Source organism: Cibotium barometz, chromosome 64 (genome assembly GCF_041138505.1).
Source record: "Cibotium barometz isolate CiBa-2024 chromosome 64, ASM4113850v1, whole genome shotgun sequence".
Taxonomy (NCBI): domain Eukaryota; kingdom Viridiplantae; phylum Streptophyta; class Polypodiopsida; order Cyatheales; family Cibotiaceae; genus Cibotium; species Cibotium barometz.
The window spans coordinates 19,294,661-19,305,479 of NC_141109.1; positions in this window are offsets into that span (position 1 = coordinate 19,294,661).

Consider the following 10,819-nt stretch of genomic DNA (forward strand, 5'->3'; position numbering starts at 1 on the left):
TTTCCACCTTGGACAATCAATAGGGAGGCTTGTTAATGGCCTTTGAATTTGGTTTAAGTACAATGGTATGGTTCAATCTCCCTCTTGGGTAGCAAACTCTTTGGCACTTGAAAAATGTCTTCAAACTCCTTAGTGCTGTCATGTCTTTGTCTATGTGCTATCCACTACTTTCCATCCCTTCTTGGGCAAAATGCAACACAGATAGTGCCGAGAGTCTCCCTTTTTAGTTGCTAGAGGTCATTTGAATGATTTCCAGCAAGTACTACTTGTTGTCCATGATGTTCAAAGCTCATGATCCCTTGTTAAAGGTTCATATGGAAGTCACCAACTGACGATGACAACCAATCACACCCCATTGTTGAAGTTCATATGGAAGTCACCAAGTGGTGTGACAACTAATCACACCCCATTATCACATTAACAGGACCCCCGTGTGTCCGATACCACTAGATCGCCCTCCCAAGTGTATGAAGAGGATAAAACCACCTTGGTAGAAGGGCACGCCATTCTAGATTCCTCTTTTTCTCCATTGGCCACTTATACTTTGAAGGTTATGGGTAGCTCCATTAGAGTTGAGAGAGTTAAGAGATTTGGAATTGATGAAGCTATGGGTGCTCCTTGAATCCACTAGAATGTGAGTAACCCTCCCATTGATGGATCCCACCAATCTGAGGGTACTTGGGCCCTTGTAGCCCACCCTTGGCTCTTGAGATATAGAGTAGGATAAAGGAGAGAAAGCCAAGGATTCTATTAGAGTGAAGAGTTAGAGGAATGCCATGAAGATACACAATATGAAGAGTTACATGAGGATAACTCGTTCATGAAGTGGTTGATAAATTTTAATTTGATCTCAATGGAACATTGTGGTCAACATATCGTCCCAAAATTCTGAAATTCACTCATTCTTGGCTCAAATCTTTCCCATTTGATGCCCAATTTGTTTACAATATCTCCATGGACATGAATGCTTCCTAAATTAAAGATTCCATAAGCCTAGGTACTCAACTTGAAGTGTTTCTATGCTTGAATCAAGATTTCCAAGAAAATGTGAAAAAAAAACATCAAGAAAAACAGGAACCTTTGCATGACATGAAAATGGTACTCAAATTTACTAGAATAAAAGCAAAATGCAAGCACTCCTCTATTAATCCAAGGACAACTTAAAGAGGTCTCAAGATAAGTTAAAGCACTATGAGGATGCTCATAGGAGGCCAATGGAGTTCAAAGAAGGGGATTTTATATTTGTGAGGATTCCTAAGTCTAGATATGGCTCACTCAAGTGAAATACCAACACCAAGCTTGCTCATCACTTTTATGGGCCTTATAAATTGTTGAGAAGGGTTGGTGAAGTAGCCTATCAACAATTTGCTACCCACTCGGATACATGATGTCTTTCATGTATCTTAGTGCATGATATGATGAGCTTCCTCCTATGAATGAAGAGAGAATGGTTGAGGAGGGTCTTGGGTTGGTGAAGTAGCCTATCCACAATTGTTACCCACTTGGATACATGATGTCTTTCATGTATCTCATTTGAAGGCATATGTGGGGAGGGAGATACAAGTGCATGATGAGCTTCCTCCTATGAATGAAGAAGGAATGGTTGAGGAGGGTCTTGGGTACTAGAGAAAGGGTACTTTGCAATTATAACATGAGAGAATACCTTGTTAATGGAAGGGATAACCTCAAGATAAGGCTACTACCACTTTGTTGGAAGGTTATGATTTGGGGACATTGTTTTTTGGAGACCTCATTGTTGGTGGTTTTGAATATCCATGAACTTGGAGCTTCACGGGAGGCATTCATCACTTAGGACTATTTGAGAGCATTATATACAATTTTATAGCGATGGATTGATGTTATTCTCGCATGCAAAGTTTTACGTTTAAGCATGGGGCATTCACTTAGGACTCTTTGAGAGCATTATATGCAGTTTTACAGCCATGGATTGATGTTATGCTCTCATGGGAAGTTTTACTTCTTCAAAATTCATAAATTGCAAGTTTCTTCAACTTTGGGCAAAAACAACTTTAGTAATTCAAGTTAAGATGCAATGCAAGTAAGATATAGAGGTTTTTTTTAGTAATACTAAAAAAATTTAGTTTTGTTAATGCAATGGTAATCTAGGTACTTATCTCTTAAGCTAGTGGTTTAACCTCCTATGTATTCCTACTCTGTATCACTAAGTTGTCAAATAAGTTATGGTCCTTAAATTTTTTTAGTAAGGAACAATGCATGGAGAAGAGGCTATGTGAGAACAATGGTAGAAGCTACTTTATGATCACGAAGTTGTGGTCCTTGATTTGTAAGTAAGGAATAATACATGGAGAAGAGCCTATCTGAGCACTTCGTCTCTCAACACACCAATATCCTTTCTCACTCACTAAATATAAAGGAAATAATGATATGCAATTTTTACTACACAAGCATGCAAGAAATCCCTCTCTCAACTCACACACCATGATACTAAAAAGAAATTAGAGAAGTAATATATGAGAGCATAAGAGAGAAAAGTAGATGCAAAAGTTTGTGTAATGGGATTTAGTCCTTTCTCATTACTCAAACATGAATGAATAATATACCACATGTGAGAGGGTCAAAGTGAAATCAAGATTTTGTTAGTAGAGGATGAGAGAGAAAAGGACAAGAGAGTGGTAGATTGGACTATGAAAGTAAGGACATTAGATTCTATCTAGTCTAGCCTTAGACTTAGTAAGTTTATAAAGTATCTATAAGGTATGATTTTCCCTCCCATTTTGGCACCACTGACAATACCTTGCTTATAAATAGATTTATGCGATCAAAGACACCCAATAATTCTAAGTCACATTAAAAAAAATCTTAGAAATCAAGTTGAGGAGAAGGAACTCAAAGTACACTAAACTTTAATACCTTGAAGAAGAGATAAATTAAGGGAATGACTCTTTTTAACACTTGAAGCTACTAAACTATGGCAAAGAGCTAAGAAAAGAGGAATTTGCTTCATACCAATAATACCTAAAAATGTTAATTTGGTTCATTGCCTCCCAAGACTCCTGAGTAGAGTTTACTAGAGGTAGATAGACTCACAACATCTTGTTTCATACAAATACCTAAAAATGTTCTTTTGGCTCCTTAGTTTACTAGAGGTAGATAGACTCACAACATCTAGTTTCATACAAATACCTAAAAATGTTCTTTTGGCTCCTTTGTTCCTAAGACTCCTTGTTATTAGAGGTAGACAGATTCACAACAAAGTTGCCTTTTGTATGGAAAAGCACTCTATTAAGCACTACTCTATTGATTGTTGGTCATTTGATAGGACCAAAGGCTTGGTGGATTTGAGAAGGTATGATTGGATGCGCCACCCGATCACCTATATAGTCAACCAAATTATTATTTCTAGGGAAATTTCCATTTTGAAGTTACATCTAGAGTTTGGCTCAAGCGGATCAACCTTGTGCTAGGTTAGATTCAATGAGAATGGTTATTTTGTGGAAGATTTCAAGAATAATCTTATCACTAAGGGTAAGAAAAATGACATGTTATTCACATTAGATGCAAGTGTGCTTGATATTAAGGTGGTTATTTCTCTAATGATACATGTGTGATCTCTGATGACATGGAGATTTGGTAGAAAAGGATGGATGTGAATGTGAAAAATTAAAAAACTATACATACTAGGACACTTGTTAGAATTTTACCTATGTTTAGAGTCAATGGGACTCATGATATATGTAGTGCTCAGTAAGCAATCCAATCATTCTTTTCCTAAAAGTGTGGAAATGTAAGCAAGAGAGCCTAAGAGGTCAAATGCACAGATGTGCTAAGAACTAAATGGTTATTATCACTATGTTTCATTTACAGACAACAATTCCAAGAAATTATGGATTTATTTTGTGAAAGAAAAGAGTATATTTTTAAATATACAAAAACCATGTTTAATTGGAAACAAATTGGATAGATAAAAGAAGGAAAGATTTAGATCTTTAATTGAGAAGAGAGAGAAAGAGGCTTTCAGTCTAAACCAACATAGCGTTTTCAGCCAAATAAGATATTTGATCCACTCATATATAGATATATCTATCTATGTACATATTCACATGTATGTATTTTCTTTGTTCTTTAATTTGTAGAACATTCTTTCCTCCCTCTCTTCATTCTTCAAGCCAACTCTGTGTATAGGTACATTAGGAGGGTCTTCTTTCTACTTGATCGGACAAGTAGATTGAGATAGGCTAGTCCATGTGCTATGCCTAGTGAAAGGTGTCACATGCCCATCTTCAATCATAATATATGCCCATGAATTTATGTTCTTTTGTGTTGTAAAAAGTTAACAATTTTAATAAACAAGCTCTTTCCACTTAGAATCTTAGAATTCTGAGTCCAAATTTGGAATCTCCACGTAATTTTACCCTATACCTGGGTAAATTTTTAGTTATTTTTAGTTAAAATACGGTTAACTTAAACCTTAATAAATGCACGACCAGGTGTCCGATTGACACCCCTACAACCAGGAAGACACCCCGGACATTTCTGTGAAAAACAAAATCGCATTTGTCGGGCGCTCTAACACACATATCGAGGTCGGTGCCCCAAATTAGAGGTCCCTGTCCAAAAAAAAAATGTTGTACACACACACAAGTACCCATACAACGCCCGTGTAATGACCAAAAGCTGACCGCCCTAGTATACAATCCACAAAGACTGCCACGTGGATGCCCATGCTGCCTTTGACCTGGAAGGTACATGCATACCATAGCTTTTGCCCACGCACAGTTACCATTCCTTTCCCTAGGCCCATGCAAGCCACAAGATGGTGTACTTTCACCATACACCATCCTTTTCCCCATGCTTTTCTCTTCCTTTCCCTACACCCGTACCCGTACCTATATAAACCCCCCAGCACCCCGTGGGGTCGAGAAACCCAACACCTTGCTCTGCTCGCGTTGACACTCTACATAGTGACTACTCAAGAGTCCGTACCCACCCACCACTTTATACAAAATTGTACCCGACAGTCATCTGCACCCCTCTTCCAACAAGCCCTTTTTGCCCATCTCCAAGTAAGCCCTTTGTAGATGTTTTTTTTTTTTGCCTCACCGCACCCTTGTGGTTAGAGTGTCCTTAAGTGCTCTCCCCCCCCCGGTGTGTGAATAGACTTAAGGGAGGACTCCCCCTTCTCTCCCTCTAGGTGCAACCTTCTTCCCTAAAAATCCAGTTTAAGGACACCTTCCCCCCCATTAGCAATGACTTTAGTAAGGGTTTTTTTGCCTCTTAGAGGTGGTTTCTACGTAGGAGTTTTTTTGCTCATAATTTGAGCAAACGAGCTCCAATTTGTGATCCAACTGAAGTGCTGGATTCACAGCGACGTGGGCTACAAGAAGGCAGGAAGAATGGCTCCTTCATGAAAGCATCAAAATATCACCTCGAGAGATGTGCACAACAACAAGCGTAGAGAGGTTCCTCCAGATGCGGCCCCAACTCTCCCCTTGGAAGTGAAAAGATGCAGGGGGGAAGAGAGCTTGAGTTCTTGCAAGCACACACACACTCACAAAACCCTAATAGAGAACACACAAGGTGAGAGGATGAAAATCTTCTTCTTCTTCACTCAACACTCAACACTCAACACTCAACACACCATATACAAGATAAGAGTACACATAATATGAAAGATACTCAACCAATACATACACAGGTTCTCTATAGTGTGAACCCAACTAAATGAGCTGGCGCTATAACTATACCAGTCTCTAGAATGGCTGTCACACAGCCTGTCATCCCACTGGCCGCATATCACCCATGATCTCACAAACCATGCCAGTGGTGTAAGTGTGGGACCTATCCCCCAGGTAGGTCATCAATGTCCACCGCCTCACTGGATGAGCTCGATATCTCAACACTCCCCCTCGAGCTCAACTCCATCTTATGTACACCAAGCGAAGCCTTGAATCTGCGGAGCTTCTCTGTACCCAATGCTTTGGTGAAGATGTCAGCTACTACCTAATCCTCTGCGTTGACATAAACAAGGTCAAGATCTCTTGCCAAGACCTTCTCGGTGACGAAATGGTAGTGGATCTCTATATGCTTCGTACAAGCATGAAAAACTGGGTTCCTGGCCAACTGTATACTGCTAATGTTGTCACAAAAAATGACAACTTGTCTATCCACTGATAGACCCAAATCTGCAAGTAGCTTTCTCAACCAAGCTACCTCACATGCTGCCATAGCAGCTCCTCTGTACTCGGCCTCTGTACTGGATAGAGCAACTGTAGGCTGCTTCTTGCTGCTCCAAGTCACAGCAGCACTCCCCAAAGAAAACATGAATCCACTAGTAGATCTCCTATCTGAGATACTACCAGCCCAATCAGCATCTGTGTAGTCTCATAGAATAGTCCACAATGCAAAGTAGACCTCACATACCTCAATATGCGTCTCAATGCATCCAAATGCAGTTTTCGTGGAACCTGCATAAATTGACTCACCAACCCAACAGCATAGCTCAAATCTGGTCTGGTGATCGTCATATAGATCAAGCTTCCTCCTATGCGCCTATACATAGTAGGATCCTCCAAAATCTCTCCTGAATCTGCACTCAACTTGCCATTCTGATCCAATGGCACTGAGATAGGCTTACAGCCTGTCATACCATACTTGGACAACATGTCCAAGCCATACTGTCTCTGCAGTAATCCAATACCATGTGGTGACCTAATCACCTCAATGCCCAAGAAATATCTGAGCTCCCCCAGATCCTTCATCTCAAACTTCTGTCTAAGCAAGATCTTTAAATCAAAGATCTCTGCATCATGGTCCCCCGTAGTAATGATCAAGTCATCTACATAGACATCTACATAGATGACAACAAGCACAACCCCTCTATCACCATGTCTCACATACAACGAGAAATCTGCATTGGCTATATGAAAGCCAATAGTGACAAGATATTCAGAAATCTTGTCAAACCATGCTCTTGGTGCTTGCTTTAAGCCATACAAGGCTTTCTTCAACCTGCAAACATGCTCGGGGTGCCTCACATCCTCATAACCAGGTGGCTGCAGCATATACACCTCTTCTTGCAAATCCCCATGCAAGAATGCATTCTTTACATCCATCTGATGTAAAGACCATTGCTTTGATGCAGCCACTACTATCACAACTCTCACTGTTGCCATCTTGGCAATTGGGTTGAAAGTTTCCTCATAATCAATGCCATATGTCTGCGCATATCCTTTGGCTACCAATCTAGCCTTGTACCTGTTTATGCTTCCATCACTGTTATGTTTTACTTTGTACACCCACTTGCATCCAATGGCTTTCTTGCCTTCAGGCAATTGCACTAAATCCCAAGTCTCATTTCCATATAGTGCATTCATCTCTTCATCCATAGCCTTCTCCCAACACACATTTCCAACAGCCTCATCAATGCATGTGGGCTCTACAACCTGCACAACCTTTGCCATATATGCATAGTGATGTGCCACATAACCATCATAGGTAAATCTCTGCACAGGATTTTTCATTCTCCCAGATCTTCGCAGCTTTTCATTCATGGCTTCCATAGCCTTCTTTACACCAGGTGTTCTCATAGCTGGGATCCCAAGCTCCTCATCAAGGCTCATATCTGAGCCACTAGACTCTCCATCAACATGAGAATGCCTTGCAGAAATGTCAGACATACCAGGGGGCTCAACCACTTTCTCTTTTCCTTTACGTGATGTACTAATCACATTTGCAGGGCTGGTATTATGACACAGCTTGCCATTCCATGGTCTATCAAAATAGACCTAGTAGATGAGGACTCTCCTGGTCCACTCAAAGACTGTGATTGCTGACCTGCATTCTGTGCAACCACACTTCCACTCACATCAGCCCCAACAGCTTCTTTTTCAGCAGCATACCAGCTGCTCATCTCATCAAAGACAACATCCCTGCTTACCCTCAACTCACATGTAGCAGGGTTATAACACCTGTATCCCTTTTGCTCAAGGGAATATCCAATAAACACACATTTTTCAGCTTTTGGATCTAGCTTAGTTCTCAGCTCATCTTGCACATGCACATATGCAATGGATCCAAAGACTTTCAGATGAGACAAATCAAGTTTTTTGCCAGTAAACCTCTCCTCTGGAGTTACATCATGTATGGCTGCAGTTGGAGTCCTGTTCATGATGTAAACAGCTGTAGAAACAGCCTCAGTCCAATAGCTATGCGGCATATTCTTCTCTTCCATCAATGCTCGTGCAATCTCAGCAATGTGCCTGTTTTTTTGCTCAGCAACTCCATTTTGCTGCGGAGTGTATCTGCATGTAAACTATCTCCGAATACCATTCTTCTTCAAAAATTCAGAGAACTCATTGGAGAAGTACTCTCCCCCTCCATCTGACCTTAGGCACTTTACATATTTTCCTATTTTCTTTTCAACCAAAACTCTGAAATTCTGGAAGTGAGTGAACACCTCACTCTTCTCCTTCATGAAATATACCCACACTTTCCTTGTGTGGTCATCAATGAATGTCACATAATACCTGCAGCCTCCCATAGACATGGTCTTTGTAGGACCCCATACATCTGAATGCACAACATCTAGTGCATTTCTGCTCACATATCTATTACGTGGAAATACATGCTTTGTTTGCTTTCCAAATTGGCATGCTTCACATATTCTATGCATACCTTCCACTTTAAACTTTGGCAGCCCTATCACAATTCCTTTAGTCTACATAGACTTCATTCTCTGCACATTCACATGTCCAATTCTTTTATGCCAAATGTCTGTGTCTGCAACAATTCCTGAACCATTTGCAAACATCGCAGCACTCATTTCAGGCATGTCTACATTTAACGTAAACATTCTGCCCACTCTGTTGCCTTTTGCAACCAACCTGCACTTGTCTTTAAAGTCTTCAACATAACAACCATCAGGGTTAAACCAAACCTGCAAACCCTGCTCAATCATCTAGCCAACTGAAACCAAATTCTTTGTTATGTTCGGAACGTGAAGTACATCTGCAAGGTACTTCACTTTGCCATCCTGCATAGACAATGGCACATCTCCAACATGGGCAATTGGATGAGCAGTGTCATCCCCTGTTTCCACAAAACCTAGTCTTTCCGGGTTTTTCATCTCCTTGAACCACTCCCCATGACTTGTCATGGGGTTCGAAGCACCTGAATCCACATACCATACATCATCTTTTTGTGCTGCTTCAACATTTTCAGACATGGCATTCACGACATGCTGCATAACAAACAACCTTTCATTATCCTCATTATTTCTGCTTGAGGATGCATAGTTGTTTTGCTACAATTTCCCATTTTGCATGTCAGCTTGCTTCTTATAACACTCTGCCTGCACATGTCCAGGCTTACCACAATAAAAGCATTCACGTGCATCATTATACTGCCTTTGCCGATTTCCACGTCCTCTTTGACTCCCCCTACCTCTAAATTTGCCTCTTCCACCTGTGTGTTGTTGATGTTGTTGTTGTGTATTCTAGGACTGTTGTTGCTGCTGCTGCTGGCCATAATTCTGATTACCTGTTCGGCCACCTCCTTGACCGCGTCCACGGCCTCCTCTACCTCGTCCTCTTCCTGAACTTGTGTAGAAGGCCTGTTGCTCTGAACTATTTTTGTTTTGTGAAGACTGTTGGTCTTCACCCAAGCTCTTCTCTTCTATAATCAGCATAGACACCAAATCTGTAAAGTTGGGAATGTTTTCTCGAGTCTGAATAGACGTCTTGAACGCCTTGTATTGTGGCTCGAGACCACGTAGACAAACTTCCACCTTATCATCATCATCTACTGACACACCAATAGATGCAAGGGATTCCACAATACTCTTTATCTTCAGCGCATAGTCATTCACAAACATGCTCTTTTTCTCCACAGTATGAAGTTCATTCTTCAACTGTATCTTGCGTACCTTGGTATTTGTTTCATAGAGCTTTACCAAGGTGTCCCACACCTCCTTGGGGGACTTGGCATCCTGAGTATGCCCAATCATGGTGTCTTGTATACTAATGGTGGAGAGCCAATACATAACTTTCCAGTCTTTAAACTCTTTCACATCTACAACAGTCGGATTTATGTTCGGTATCTCTGGTGCCTCTTCATGTTCGGTATCTCTGGTGCCTCTTCATGTTCACCTTCTATGTAGTCCCAATAGCCCTTTCCCATCAAGAAATTCATCAACCTGAACCTCCAAGCATGGAAGTTATTCATATCAAGCTTCTCAGCCACAATCTGGGTTATCCCATCATTTGACATCTTGCCAAACACACAATTTTACCAGAAACAGCACTCTGGTTTGTCCTGCACTAACTGCTGTATTTTCTGCAGCGGTATTGTAGTACTCTCAAATGTCACAACCAGTGACAAACAAGTGATGCAAGTCTTACCTGCTCTGCTGTGATAGAGTAGCTGTGTTGGGACCTACCCCAATCCAGAGTCTACCACCCTTACCACCATCAGTTTTTAGAGTCTTAGAAACTACAGCGGAACTCCCATATTTCACCTATGTGGACCGCTCTACCCTTATGTCATAGTCAAGCTTAGGAATTTCCCTTAATGGCAAATAAGACTAATTATATTAGTCTCAGATCTTTGTAATAAAACTCGTCCTTGTAAATATTTGAAAATAAAATGACTTCAATGTTTTACTCTCCAAAATAAGTGTTGTGCAAATACGAATCTTGTAACCTTAAAATTGTTTTTACAATGATGGCTAGGACGATCACCCTCCACTTCCCAATGCGCTTTACATTGATATCCAGGAGAAGAAGCTCTTGCTCAAGCAAATGCAACCTCCCTCCTTTAAATGAGAAGGTTCAAAAGATTG